The sequence below is a fragment of the Camelus bactrianus genome, chromosome 9, assembly GCF_048773025.1.
Source record: "Camelus bactrianus isolate YW-2024 breed Bactrian camel chromosome 9, ASM4877302v1, whole genome shotgun sequence".
Classification (NCBI taxonomy): domain Eukaryota; kingdom Metazoa; phylum Chordata; class Mammalia; order Artiodactyla; family Camelidae; genus Camelus; species Camelus bactrianus.
The window spans coordinates 35,933,415-35,948,657 of NC_133547.1; the positions used below are offsets into that span (position 1 = coordinate 35,933,415).

Consider the following 15,243-nt stretch of genomic DNA (forward strand, 5'->3'; position numbering starts at 1 on the left):
ATTCTTGCCTGCCAGAAAAATACATTTGAAATCTCAGATCAAAATTATAAAGCAAATGTGATTTTCATTCTCTATCACCTAATTCTTACTAAATTTTCCACCAAAATGTTCACATTAGAGTCTGCTTTAAGGAAATTCTTTGTGGATCTAAGATAACACCAACCATACTAACAGATAAATGGCGTATACGTTTGTATATAAAACAGTACTCGCCTGAATTTTGGAGTGTGAGCCAAATGATATAATGTGCATAGAGTGCATTTACAGAGTGTATTTTAGATCCACGTTTTCTCTTTGAAATTTAAAATCACCCATGCTGAGACGGAGGAAAAGCTATTTACCTCATTTTAAAGTGAGATTATTGAGTGCAGAGTTATTAAGTATTTTACCTAAAGTTGCCTTCTTGCTGTATAGTGAAGCCAGATTTCAAACTAAATTTTTCTAGAACTTAGAATTCTTTCTTCAATAACTATTTCCATGATAAATGTAGCATAAAAGTAAAGGTCCTAACAAAAACAAAAACAAAAAGCACATGTAGTGAGGATTATGTAGGAAATCAGAAAATTATACATTAATACAGATAATATGTTTTTGAAGATTAAAGGTGCTTTTTTATTCCTTTGATGCTAACATATGTGACTTTACTCAGACTCATGACTCTAGTTAAAAAAAAAATGATTTTCCTGATTATGAAATGACATTTGCTTTCATCTTCCTATGGCCCTGTTTGTGTGTTACTTTCAACAGTGTTCTCATAAAGCAATGTATATTAAATCACTCAGACATAGTACTCCGCAAAAAGCCTATGAAAATGATAATGACTATTCCTAATTAGCTGATTATCCAGCTATAATAACTCCAGGATAAATTAGGCTATGAGTATTAAAGAATAGTAAGAAAGTAATGAAGTGCTTGCATCATAGTTGTTGCTGTTTGTAATGCAGTACATTTAGCTTAGAAGGGCAGAATAGGTTTGATTTGCCTCCTGTCCTCTGCTTGCATAGATTAAGCTAATCAGAATTTCCAAAACCTAACCTGAGAAGTTTAGCTAAAGTTTTTATTTCAGAACAGCTCTCTCGATGGGGAAGTAATATTTGACCCCATTTGTTTTGATCATGTTTTATTTTACATAGAAGACTTTCATGATTACCTTTGAAAGAGCCCTGATCTGCTGTTTAGAAAAGGCAAATGGAGCTCTGAAATCTAAGATTGTGGTCTTGGATAAAATTAACCAAAATGTATTATCATATTATGTTTAAATGATTGACAGCTTGTTATTGGAATTTACATCACAAATGGTATTGTATGCAATTAATTAGTCTAATAAAAATCAAAAAGTGGCATCAAGTACTCATATTATTAAAAATATTCTTGCTGAACTCTCTGCATTTGCATGCATAATTAGATAGAAGATTCAGATGACACTCAATTGTGACATGTGACAGCTAATATAAAAGCTAATCTAAAATGAATGTTTAAACACATGAAAGTAGGTATACCTTTCAATGACTTAAAATCAATTCAGAAAAAGCCAACTTAAACTATAGTAGGCAACATGAATCATATAATTTTGTGATTTTGGACTACTTAAAGACAAAGCATTATTTATATAGATTCTTCTTGATTGTATTCTCTGTCTACACATAATCCTTGGCAATTTTAATTTGGATTTCTGTCTTGCTTAAGATTTAGATCTCAAGTAATAATGCTTTATAACATATTTGGGTCCTTAAGTTTGAATGGGTTCAGCTTGGTAGATCAGCGCATGCTACATTCATCTCACCAATGTATTGGAATCTTTCCATTCTGGCATCAAGTGAAAAAAATTTAAATGGTGATGAACTTAGAATTTTAATAGATTGTAATTAATCTTCTGTAGCTCTTTCCTAAATGTGAATCTAACGTATCTGCCTTCTATCCTAATTATAATATTGGTTGCAGCAATGTAATCTGTCATGCAGAACAGCTTTTATGTTACATTAAAGTCAAAGTGATACAGTTGGTAGAAGTTTGCTGGTTTTGGATACTGACAAATAATAAATACTCTAAGAAGTTCTGCTGAAGCCTTCTATTCTTGGAAATCTAAAGATGCCCCTTTGAATTCAGCAAAGACTCATACACTCTTATCCTTTTACAATCTCAAATATTCCTTTTCCAAGGATAAAAAGAGGGCAGAATACAAGGCTAAATGAGAATGGCATCATTCTCTTGGGCTCCGTTTTTCAGTGCATTTGAAGGACGTATTCTGTTTTGTCTGCTAAGTCAAATAAAATGTCAGCCTTTCAGAAGGATACGCTGGTCACATTCTCACACCCTGAATCAACCTTTGTCAGTCACAAGAAGACAGACATCTCATCTAATATTAGAAATCTTCTACAGTATTCTTCAACTTGACTTATTAACGTCAGTATCTGTATCTTGAGGTAGCCAGAGTTAGCTCTGGCTCGTGAGATGCTAGTTAAGACCTCTCAAATGCTCCATATAGCCCTAAAAGTCTGCATTTATTTGTTGAGAAATATCTATTGTCTAATTAGAATGTATGTGGCTCTTGCAAAAGTTGAATGAACTACAATGAACATGTATATATATTAGGCTGAATCGATGAAACTTACAATTTATTGAAGACAGGTATAAAAATGCCTACCAAAACAAATGTAGCATTATGGATTATAATAAATGTTATTAAGAAAAAAAATAGGAGATCCTTTAAGAAGTCTTTCTGCAGAAGACATATTTCATCTTATAACTGAATGTTGTATACAAATTAGCCAGGATCACAGAATGAAGAATATTTTAGAGCAAGCACAACATGAACTTCTTTCCACACCTGATATCTCTACATATACTGGGATGACCACTCCACCATGGAACTTACATTTTGTTTTAAATGTGCTGCAATGTCATGCCTCCAATATTTGATCAAGTAGAACAAGCACCTGCTTCAACATTTCTAGCTACATAGGATTCCGTGTGTTGAACAGATTATAGATAGGCAGTTTGCAACATTGGATATCTCACATAAATCAAAAAGTGTGGGAATATTCAGTTCCTTATATTTTAAGATCAATATCCCATTTTTGCATTTGTGTGCTCTGATATATTCTAGCATACTGACGTGTACTGGAGCCACAATCTGAGGTTTGGGATAGACAAAATATCACTGAGAGCACACATTTATTTTTATTCTTTGAAAGCAATAATAGTAAAGCACATGTACTTTATCATTGGAATTAAATTGGTCATTGACAACTCAGCTGTGAACAAGCTTGAGGAAACATTGATACTACCTAAGTCTCTAACTGTGCAAGGAAAATGCAAGCTAGGAAGGAGTTTAAGAATGAAGTTTGAGGCTTGTGAAGCTGAGAATCCATGTAGAATGAATTTACTCTGTTTTTCTCTTGCTGAGTTGAATTATAATGCTTTGAAGTAATTCATACATGCTGACATAATAGTAAATAAAATGAATGTTGATATTAACAGAATAAGACAAAATCTAAATTTTATTTACTGCCAAATGTTCAAATATACTAATTTATTTTTAAAACTTGTAAATATTTAATAATAGTGAAAAGTAATTTTATTTATTAGAAGCATCTTTCTCCACTTGAGAAGAGATATTTAAGGTAAATTAAAGATTTGCTTATTTCTGTTAAGTGGCTAAAGCACTTTTAATAAAAAAGACATGAAACCTAAATCTTATTTTCACTGTCTCCACAATTTTGTCCAGATTTATTTAGAAAAATAACACAGTTTAAGAGTTTTCCTTAAATGAAACAAAATGAAATGAAAAATGTTTATACTGACTACATCACCCTCATGAACCTGGTATGCTTATGCAATTAGGCAGATGAGTCAAAAGTTTCAACTGCATTTTGTATCTAGAGTAATAAATTGCTTTAAAAAATATATTGTCTGAAAGAAATTGTCACACTGGAACAGATTCCATCATTCCACATTTATCATTTGATTTATTGAGATATTCTCTGCACTTAATATGTAGATTCATCTCACTTGTCATGTCAGTTTTTTAATGTATCTCAGACCTTTTTGCTCAAGAAAACAATATAGCTGATTCATCAAAAACATTAATCAAAGCTCATAACAACTTGTAGCTTATATTTCTTTTTAGAATTTACCGAGTGCTTTGCATTTATTTCCTCCTCTGAGCACTAAGAAAGTAAGTCAGGCAAACACATTATCCTCATTTTTGTCAATGGAAAAACTTAACAGAGAGGGTAGTGGTTTGCTGAAGACTCACATCCAGCAGCAGGGTTGGGATTTGAAGCCAATTTTCTGAATAGATAGAATACTTTTTACTTCATTCACCTTACAGAAGCTTTCTATCACTACTTAATACATGTTTTATCTTTATCCCCAGATTTATACCCTGCTTTACAACAGAACTTCACATTTATACTTTCATTGGAAATCTGTCACTTACTTCACAGTACTAAATTGTCCAAGCTCACAAATACCTTGGCAAAAGTTTAGTTTTAGGAACTATCAAATTAAAATAGTATGTTGGAATACCCCATTTTCCTTGTCAATGTAGAAACACAGAACCTCATCAACTCTTACTTTAAAAAACCAATAAAAATAAAGGGGGTAGAGGAAGAGAGAGAGAGAGAAAAGGCAAACACTGACATTTTATTTGATTATGCTGGTTAGTGAGTAATATCATCATGTTAACAAGATTATAATCAATTTGACATCAATCACTGTGCAATTTTGAGTCAATAGGAAATATAGTTGAATATTGATAAGTGTCTAAAAGTTCTATTAGAATCTGTTGACAGAGAGATGGTTGCAGGCTGGCATGTGGGGAAAGCCAGTGCTGTCTTGGAAAGCTAAGCCATAGGTTGTATTTATACTCTTATTACTGCAGTTCATACAAGACACTCAGTATGTATTGTCTCTATTTTGTTAGCTCATAGCTTTGAAAATGCCTAAGGGCTACCACTAGACTTCAGTAATGTAGAGAATATTAAGTGTTATTTTTTAGGGGAAACTCAATGGAGGTCTCACCACACTCTACGTTAAAGGAAGAAATAGAGCATATGTGATATTTGTCAAGTTCGGAAAATAAAATAACTCATCATCCTTTATTTAGCATTCTCTGACCACTAATAGTGGCTTTCTCATCTGCAGTCACATTCTCCACCTTTTGGATAAATATATCTGTAATGAATCAGAGGTTCTTTTCTCTAATAGATATGAACAAAATGACCTCAAGGGCTAAAATAACCCATGCAGCAAGGCAAAGTGGAATATAGTCAATTATTCTCATCTTCATTTTTTGTTTTTGTTTTTGATCAAAACTTTACCAGCTTAGCATGATAAATGCCTGTTATTTTGATCATGGTTTTCTTCTTATTTCCTTCATTTCCTCTGTGACCAAAACACTCCCACCATCCACATTCTATTCACTTAAAGGAATCATTATATGGAAACATTTGAAACCAAGTCTCATTAATCATGCATTTCCACCATGGCTTCAGTGAGTAATTTGTATCTATGTGTTAATAGTCTTAAAAGAAACAAGCTCATTTTCCCTATGTGTAGTCTAAGAAAACCTGATCATGAATAAACATTAACTGTAACTCATCATGTTCTATAATATATATGTTGGAGAATGTCTTTGTTATGGCTAATTTTTGAAAACTCTTTATTTATTTATACATTAGGCAATTCCAAATGAGAATTTAATTTATTTCATATTTGCAGCTATTTTTCACATATATGCTTTTCCATATAGACAATTTAACTTCAGTAAAAGTTATTTTTTTCCATTTTTCTTGGGCTATTGAAATAGAAATTCAAACAAAAAGTTGAGTATTGGGACAGTTGTGATATTTCAGAATCTAAAGTTTCTCTCCGTAGGCAATGATGTGGACATTGGTTAAAGCTTTTTAAGTAACTTTAGCTGTCATAATTTCTCTTTTTTTGTTCTGCTATGAGAGGCATCTCTTAAATTACACTGAATAATGATTCTTTCCCTTCCTGTGGGAAGACCCTATAAAATAATTCGAGGATTTATAGCAGAGCTACAATTTAAGACTAGACAATGTGCTAGTGTAGCTGCTATTCACTCACCTCTTTCACAATTAAACCATTGCCAGCTTTGTGTCCAAGGAGGTTAATTGTTCTAGTCAAGGAAAGGGAGAGGGAATGCATTTCTTTCTATTCTTTGTCATAGTATAAATTTTGATAATTCCTGCAGTAAAAGCAAAACAAAATTAACTTTGTTAAAAAGGATAAAAGCAGTAAAAACACTAGCACTTTGTGGGAAAACCACTCCATGAAATAAGCTTTGAAAAATATGAAATTAGTCTCTATTATTATTTTTTAATAGACTTTATTTTTTAGAGCAGTTTCAGGTTTACAGCAGAATTGAGCAGAAAATACAGAGTTCCCACATAGCCCTCCCCACCCACACATATATACTCCCTGTATATTATTAATGTGTGTTAATATGGACACAGACCTGAGACCAGAGTTGTTGAGTTAAAGTCTGAGAACTTGTTTTAACTCAGGAATGTCCTAGGAGTAGGGAAGGATGGCCATACCTTAGGGGACAAAAACCTAAAGTGATCTTCTATCTTATGTTTACCCTGATATATAAGGGGATTATGTTTAGGAGATGGAACCCATTATCATTTATTACTTGGATTACATTGGATTCTTGAGAATAAGAGAGAAGAATTGACACAGTCTTATTCTAGATATAGTATCAGGGCATCATTGAGAAGTTGTGGAAACTAAAGCAAGATACTGATTCTAGGGCAGCTCCAAAGTTCTTCAGTTTTCATGTCAGAGGAGCACAGATACTTGGTTTAAGGAAGAGACCACATTCAGGATTTTAGACTGAGCTTGTCTTTGGAGGGCTGCAAATCAGACTCCGTAACTCCTCTCCACTTGGCATTGTCTTAAGAAAGTTAAAAAAAATAAATCAGATTGTCTTCTTGCCACCTTCTGTAGTCAGTCCTTTATAATGCCTATTCTAAGGGGAAAATATATAAAGGTGAAGAAGAGTTATACTGAGAATTGAACAGAATTGCCCATGCAGAGTTATGTGGATTTGACAAAATCATGAGGTTACATGGAATTGAGGGGAAAAACCCTTGGTTTTATTGGAAGAAGTATACCAAGACTCATCCAACATATTACAACAAAAAATCCCCGATTTTATTAGTTATGATTAATGTAATACTCCTAAAAATATGCCTACCTTGGTCTTTCTTCCTGGCTTGTTTGCTTGTTTAGTCAAATGTTTCACTGAGGGCAGGCACCTGGAGGACTGCAAAACATGCATGATCTCTAGATTCCCAAGGAGGAAGCTCTGTCGTCCTCGGCTGTTCACATGGTCAAATGTATCAGGCTTCGCATACGTGATGACTTTAATGCAGTATCATGAGATTGGTGGTTCCTGAAAAACCTCTACAATTTGGAATAGGATCTTAATCACAGGAAAAGCAAAGTTGTTCATGTTTGGTGAACTAGTATTTCATGAAGGTACACAGTATTTTAATTTTAAAACAAATAAAATAATTTGTCGATGATTCTCACCTCCCAACTTTATTTGTCCCTTCAGTTTTCAGAAATTGTAATTTAAAAATTGCATATGTTTTGAAATGTTTATGTTTATACATAATAACTAAAATTTATTTCTTCTTTGGTTTTTGGGGTGTGTTAAATTGGGAGAAGAATATTTCCATCTTCAACGATATAATTTCTGCCTTGTCTGTGCATTCCAACGACCTCAACCACGTTTTCAAAACTACTCTCTTTCAAATCTTTATATTTAATTACTTCAGCCATCACAAATACCATTTCAAATCTGTGTGATCTATCCATTGACTAAGTACAAATGAAAAATGTTATGTAGAACTTTTAAAATAAATCCTACCAAGGCCAAAATTCCAAAAGAAGCTAAACTCATTGAAGTTTTGGTGACATCACATTCTGCTTTCATTATCCAGGCTTTTGCTGAGGCACTGCCATGTAGTTGAGGGCTGACAATTTGAGCAGAAAATAGCTATTGAGAGTCAAAGCTGATCAGAGCTTGTAGCAGTCTCGTTAAGTCAAGGAAGACAAAATTGGAATTCAGGCTTATCCATGATTCAGGATTTGAGAGCTCAAGAAACTGGATAGAAATGGAGATCAGAGATTTCTGAAAACCTGAGCTTCTTTCCATCTTCAGCCCTTTACTGACACAAGATAAACTGAGAGGTTGAGTAGCTAGGCAGGAAGTTTGAAGCTGAGAAGTCTCAAGGTGCTAAGGAAATACAAATCTGAGGTAAGGGTACAAGAGAAGCTTTTCTTTTGTAACACTACAAACTACAGCTTCTATACCTGGGATTGTCTCCCAGATAAGCCAGGCTTTACAAACACTTCCTGAAAGTCGCTGTCTAATTTGCTATCCCTACCTGGATTCATTCACTCATAACTGCTAATCAGCAGTTAAAGAAAATGCTCTCTGAAGAAGGTAGCAATCAGTGTACCTGCAGTGTTTTTATGCAAAGTGTCTGGTATTCATTTAAAATTTTCTGAAAAACAGACACTGAGATGATCCAGAGATTGTCATTAACAAACACAGAATTTAAAATGTATGATATACTTAGAAACATATATTATAAAATGATAAATATTACCAGAGAACTGGAATACAAATAAAATTTATATATAATTTAAATGAAATTCTCCAAAGGAAATAAAACAACTGAAAATAAATATTCTATAGTTGCTAATACCAAAACCAGACAAGGATCTCACAAGAAAACAATAGACTAATGTGTTTTATGAATATAGATAAAAATCCTAAAAATACGAGCAAAGCTCAGGATCTATTACAAAAGATTATAGAGAGGAAGGAGAGACTGAGATAATGACCTTGGAAGATCCTGAATTTTCTTCCTCACATGGATGCACCAAACATACCACGATACTTGGAGCAATTGCCTCTGAGAGAAATCCAGAAACTAGCTGAGAGATTCCTATACATCAGATTAGTGAGCAAATGCCTATAGGACAGGCTGAGACAACCTCTCACCATAAATCCCATCCCCGGCACAGCACCGCACAGTAGAGGGGGAACACCCAGTTCTCAACTTCTCCCTAAGGATTGGAGAGTTTCAACTGCACTTCTAGTTTCCCAATATTTCTACAGGAGGGGCAAGCATCCCAAACAAATGGCTCTTAAAGCCAAAGGAGCCTGCAGCTACAAGTCCCACAAGACTATAGCAAACAAAAAAACAGTCCTTAATGGGTGCAAGAACACCCTCCCTCACCCATGGCATGCTTACAGAGAAGAAAGTGATGCAAAAATAAAAGCTTTTCTTCTCTATGTACAAACGCTCCTCACTCTGGTCCCATAAAAGAGAAAAGCAAAAAAGAAGAAACATCTCTTTTCCTTTATATAAATCTACTGCAAGTCCAACATATTCTCCAGACAAACTTCTGTGCTTGCTCACTGACCTCGACTTTTAAGTCTCACTGCAATAGATACCGTTAACATCCAAGCCTGATCCATTTCATCAATCTGGTGCACCCACCTCACTTCGGCAGGTCTTAGATACTAATGGTCTTATCTTTCTCCTTGCCTAGGAAAATACATAATTTATAATAATTTCCACCCTAAGGTTCAACATCCAGTAAATGACTACAAAAAAAGATGACCCCTTGCTTCAGACCAACTTGGTGACACAATTTATACTCTAGAACTCTCTGTGGGACAACACGAAATCTTGGTTAGCTTTTTTTTTTCCTGCACTATTTTGCTTTTCTCTTCTGAACAGTCTTCGACAAATCACTTTGTAAAAACTTCTACCTCCACCTACTTCTAGGAAACCTGAGTTAACGTTGTAATGTTCTATTGTGAATGGTGCTAGGAAGCAGACTCAAAGAAAAGTATTCTGGAGGGAGATCACTTGTCCCTCCAAAGGGCAGTAAGGATCTTGTCACATCATAGGTGGGTTACTGATAGTCCCTATAATGGTGTAACCGTTCAAGTGCTCAACTTTCACATTTAGTAAACCCAAGAGCGATGGTTGTCACTAAGTCCCATTAATTCATTGAAAATATAGCATGACAGATTCCAATTTATTAATCTATTAACAATACATAAAGCAAAGTGTGAAGGCCAAAGGGCCTCCTTGGCCGAACTTAAGAGGACATTTACCTCCTGCAGTCAGTGGGCAGACACAGCGAAAGACCAGGCCCAGGACCTAATTACAAGAGTGTCAGAATTTCAAAGGCTGAAATTATCAGCCCAGTGAAGTTTCCTCTGTCAAAAACAATCTCTCTTAAGGAAGGAGTTCGGCCCTCAAACCAAAGAAGGAGATACGTGAGTGGATGAACTAGGGAGTACTGAGCTCCCAGATTTTCCTGAACTCTCTGGTTCCCCAGAAATATTTGTTTCACCAATTGGAAAAGTGGTTATACTACCCTCATCACTTGTTTGAATATTATGTAAAGGACTCCAGTGCAGATGCCTTAGGAGACATTGCTTGTCCTCCTCAGGATGTGTCTCCACTTCCCCTCCTGACCAGCAGACCCATGATTAGGGTTAAATATCAACATGCTTCCTATAGTTTGGAAGTACTGAAGTATGGTAATGCAAGAGTGGAAGAGAACAGCCGTAACCAGCGAAGATTGCCTAGGAGTACGTATGGAGGGTGGAGCATGAAGGGGAGATTGAATATAAGCTTCATAAGAGAAAATGTGTCAGCATGTGTCACTCTTATGACACAATTTACCACCCTAGTGAAGGCTGCAGGAATCGAGTCTAATATGCTGCTGTGATGGCTCTAATGAGCTTAGAAAAGGTGATGGTCATATTAGATACAGATTCCAGAATAGCTTTGGAAGGAAGAATGTGGAGGAAGGGATAAAAATATTTGGAAAAGTAGCAATGCTAGACAGGGTTTACTATGTGAGACAGGGACACCTAGGAGCTGTCTTTGTTCCTCACTTCTCCAAAGCAATAAGAAATGTGTTGATGAGGGGAGCAACAGAATCTCACTGAGAAGCTTAGTGGCAGTTATTCTTTGTAGGATAGGATGGTAGGAGATGCTACTATAAAACTGGTCCCCATAATAATAATGAAAAAAACAGGATCCCAGATTAGATGAAGTCTGATGGTAGCATTTGTCTTTGAGAAGCAAGGAGGGCAGCAGATCAGAATGGCATCCAGGGCTCTGACTTTGGTGAGAGGGGGCATCATTTTCTCCATGCTTGACTAGGGCATCAGAGGTCTGTTTATAAGTGGAATCCTGGATCCAGAGTCCATGGCCCTATTCAGTAGTCATCTTCCTGGTTCCTAATTGTACAACTACAATGGAAATAATTAGCAGTTGTAAACCTCACAAATTGGTTGACCAGTAGAGTAAGATCCACTGCAGTAGAAAAACTAAAGTGAAAGCCCCTTAAGATTCAGTGCTAATGTTCTGCTTCTATTTACATTTAACTCTCCATTCAGATGAAGACCAGAATGAAAATGGCAGATGACAATGGACTACCATAACTTAACCAAGTAGAAGCCCCAACTGTTCTTGCTATGCTATGTGCGGTATCTTTATTAACATGTTCTTGGGTAAGTGGTGAAAATATTTCTCTGAAAAATGCTGTCATTTTAATACCTATCTGGATGGAGTATCAGAAATAACTTGCATTTGTATGGAATTGACAATGGTCTTGTCCCAGGGCTATGTTAATTCTCTTGCCCCCTATTACAATGTAATCCAAAAGGACCTGGACAGTCTAGACCTTCCACAGGCTGTGACATGTATCTTCAACAAATAGCCATTACACATTGTTGGGTGTTGTGTCCCCAGGAGTGGAATACAAGGAATAGATGTAGGAATGGCCCCATTTACCATCACTTCCAGTGACTCACTTGTGAAGTTTGTGCCTCCTGACCCCCTAAATTTAGGCATTGTTGGCCTAAAGGTCCTGGGTTTTTCCAGGAGACCCAAGTAAGAGTTCCATTAAACATATAGCTTCCACTCTTTGGGAAAGTAGTGGCAACAGACCACAGAGCACAGAAAGAAGTTACCAGTGGTCCCTGTATATCATGAAAAGGAAGGACTGATGCTATATAATGAGGGTGTGGAGAAATATGTTTGGTACCCAGGTAATCTGCTGGAGCATCTCTTATTATTCCTATGTCCCATTTTAACTGTAAATGAGCAAGTAAAGCAACCACCCTCATCGGAGCATGGTGACCACACAGGCCACCCACCTCCACTGAAGTGCTGTAGAAGGGAAAGGAAATCTTGAGTGTACGCTGAAGGGAGGTCGTGAATATCTGTTAGGCCTTGGGGCTAAAACCTGAGGTAGCACTTGTAGCTCATCCCACAGATCTTTCTTTAATAAGATTTCTCAGAATGTAACCCACCAGACTCTAGGAAGAGGAAGAGGTGGGTCTGAGGGGTGCTAGGGGTAGATTATAGGCCATTTTGTATGCACCACCCAGATCCCTAGCAAGGGCCATTTTACTCATCCACCATATCAGTGGGGTGCAGGTAAAATGGCTCTTTGGGGGAAAAAATCTGACTTGTAGTACTTGCCAATTTCTATTGTATAAAGTCTCACATCATGGCTGATTTTGAGCTTCTAACAATTTAACACCTAGCCTAAAAAATTCATGAACATTCCTGTTGTGAATATTGGCTGCAAAGAATTCACAGATGATCCCTCTCCAGAGAAATGCCTTGGCTGGATGGATAGTTATACTGGCCACTCCCTGCTACTGCGTCAGGAGGAGGCTAAAGAATGAGTGATTTGGGGTTACAAAAGGTCGCCTCCCCCTTGCCTCAGGTTAGGAGCAATACTGAGGTTTAGTTTGTGTTTCGGAGGTCCTCATGGCACCAGGATGAATTTAGTCTCCAGTGAGGACCAGATCCTTGCTTAACTTTCTCTCCGTGTCCTAGTCTGCTTCCTTCTCTCCCATTCTCCTGAGAGTACACTCTCAAAATATCAGAATTTCTATGTCTAGCTCTGCTTCTAGAGAACCTGACCTCAACATTCACCAATAAACCCTCCCTGTTCCTTAACCTTTCTGTGTGACTCTGTGCTATTTTCCTTTATTCATCTTGCCAAAGCTCCACAAACATAAGTAAATGACTTCTATATTTGCTTTATGCTACTTTTCTAAGAAATTGATTTTCAAATGTGAAGAATAGAATCAACACTGTTGATAACATGAATAATTTCTATTTATATTCCAGGAAGAACATATATAGGTGTTTATTTTGACTTTGAACTAATTTAATTCCTAAAGCTCAGAATAAGAATATCTCAAGACACTTAAAAAGTTGTAATCACAGGACCACATCAGAGAATCTCAAAAAAGATGAGCCAAAATCTATAAATCACCAATTTTTTTAAAGTAACACTGTGAAAGAGTGGCATCAAATTTAATGAGTAGAAGGACTACTATCTTAGGAAACATTTATGAGGATAAACTTAAAATAAGAAAGTTAAAATATAATTAATATAGTTAGAGGAATAAGAAAATGTATTTATAACCTCTGAAATAATATGTCACCTACAAATTTAACTAAATAGAAATCTTGGAAATAAAAATGAAGACTCCAAGAAAAAAAAACCAACTAAATTAATGACTGAATAATAATAGAATAGGCCCAAAAGGATAGCTAATTAGTGAACTGGGTAATTGAAGCCAGGAAATTTCTCGTGGTAAAAGAATCAAAGAAATGGAAAATACCTAAAAAATTTAAAATATAGAGGGTATATACAAAAAGATCCAAAAAGAATAGATCCATCTAAGAGTAATTCCAACAGAAGTAGAGGCAATATTCAAAGAAATAAAATTTTCCTGTAGCTAGAGAATAATATTCATTCTCAAATTGAGTGGTTCCACTGAGTACCAAGCAGGATAAAAGAAGATAGACACATGGATAGATAGATAGATAAATAGTTGGATAGATAGGTAGATAGATAATAGATAGATAGATAGATAGATAGATAGATAGATAGATAGATAGATAGATAGATGAATCCTGGTGAAATTTCACTAATTCCTAGATAAAGAGTGTATATATGACAACTGTGTGTATTCCAGTCAGATGGAAAAGTGAGAGGTTTTACTTAACTTAGGGTATGGAAGGAAGGATTCTGTCTTGCAATAGGATGCTCAGCACAGAAAGCAGTAACATTCTCCGAGAGAGGGAAGAGCGTCATGTCCTCCCAACATTTTACCAACAAATGCATAGTTTCAAATGATAAAGTCTTGGCATGTAGAGGTTACACAGAACTCTTAGAAGCATGTGTCTCCTGCCAGATCCAGCATTAGACAGATAGTCACATGATCTGGGAGCAGATAGTCACATGAGCTGGGAGCAGATAGTCACATGAGCTGGGAGCAGACAGTCGCATGAGCTGGGAGCAGACAGTCACATGAGCTGGGAGCAGACAGTCGCATGAGCTGGGAGCAGACAGTCGCATGAGCTGGGAGCAGACAGTCACATGAGCTGGGAGTGGTCCATCATGTATCTTAATTCAGACGGGATGCCAGTGACCACCTGACTCGGGCCCTGTGAACTTCATAAATCCAGCTAGGGGTTAAACGCTCTACAACGTCACAGTCCATGAACAACATCCTTAGCCATCATTCCTAAACTCCCCACTGTCACACTGCCTGGTGCAAAAACGTTCCTGAACTCGATGCTGTGAAACCGAGTGGGTTCATTACCCAAGAACCCATCAGAATTGAGCTTGCAAACTTTGAGATCAGATATTGGTTTATCCTGCAAAGAAAAAAATCCCAAACACCTCCAGAAAGAATATAGTGGGTCCTCTACCCAAAATAAACAAACAACAAACAAAACAACAACAGGAAGAGTTATATTAGGCTTAGCTTTCTTTTTGGCAACGCTGCTTGTTAACAGTCTTCTTTTTTTTTTTTTCTTTTTCTTTTTCTTTTTCTTTTTTGGACACAATTTCTCAGAGCAAGTTATTTTCCGGATGAAAGGTATTTGAGGAGGTCATTGACTTTTGCAGGTCAATTGGTTTGAAATTTTAAACCAGACACGCTTGAGGTTATTTATGAGAGCTATTCTGTGACAGAGGCAATTTGCTGTAATTCTAGTCATCCTCTTGGTTTTGCAATGAATATTGTTTTGTCACCTGTTTCTTGGACTTCTTTTCCCACCAGGATTCAGGCACAAACTCTTAGGCACATCTGAAAAACAAGCGAAGAGTTTGCAAGTCGATTTTACCTCT

General features: G+C 36.2%; 1 long non-coding RNA gene across 1 annotated transcript in view; it reads left to right on the top strand.

Annotated features, from left to right (window-relative positions):
• LOC105068857 (uncharacterized) overlaps positions 1-15,243 on the top strand; it is a 149,124-nt gene that overhangs the window by 12,385 nt on the left and 121,496 nt on the right. Inside the window, exon 3 of the long non-coding RNA XR_012509157.1 lies at positions 11,477-11,590. This is a non-coding gene — a long non-coding RNA (uncharacterized LOC105068857). The remainder of the gene's footprint in view (positions 1-11,476; positions 11,591-15,243) is intronic.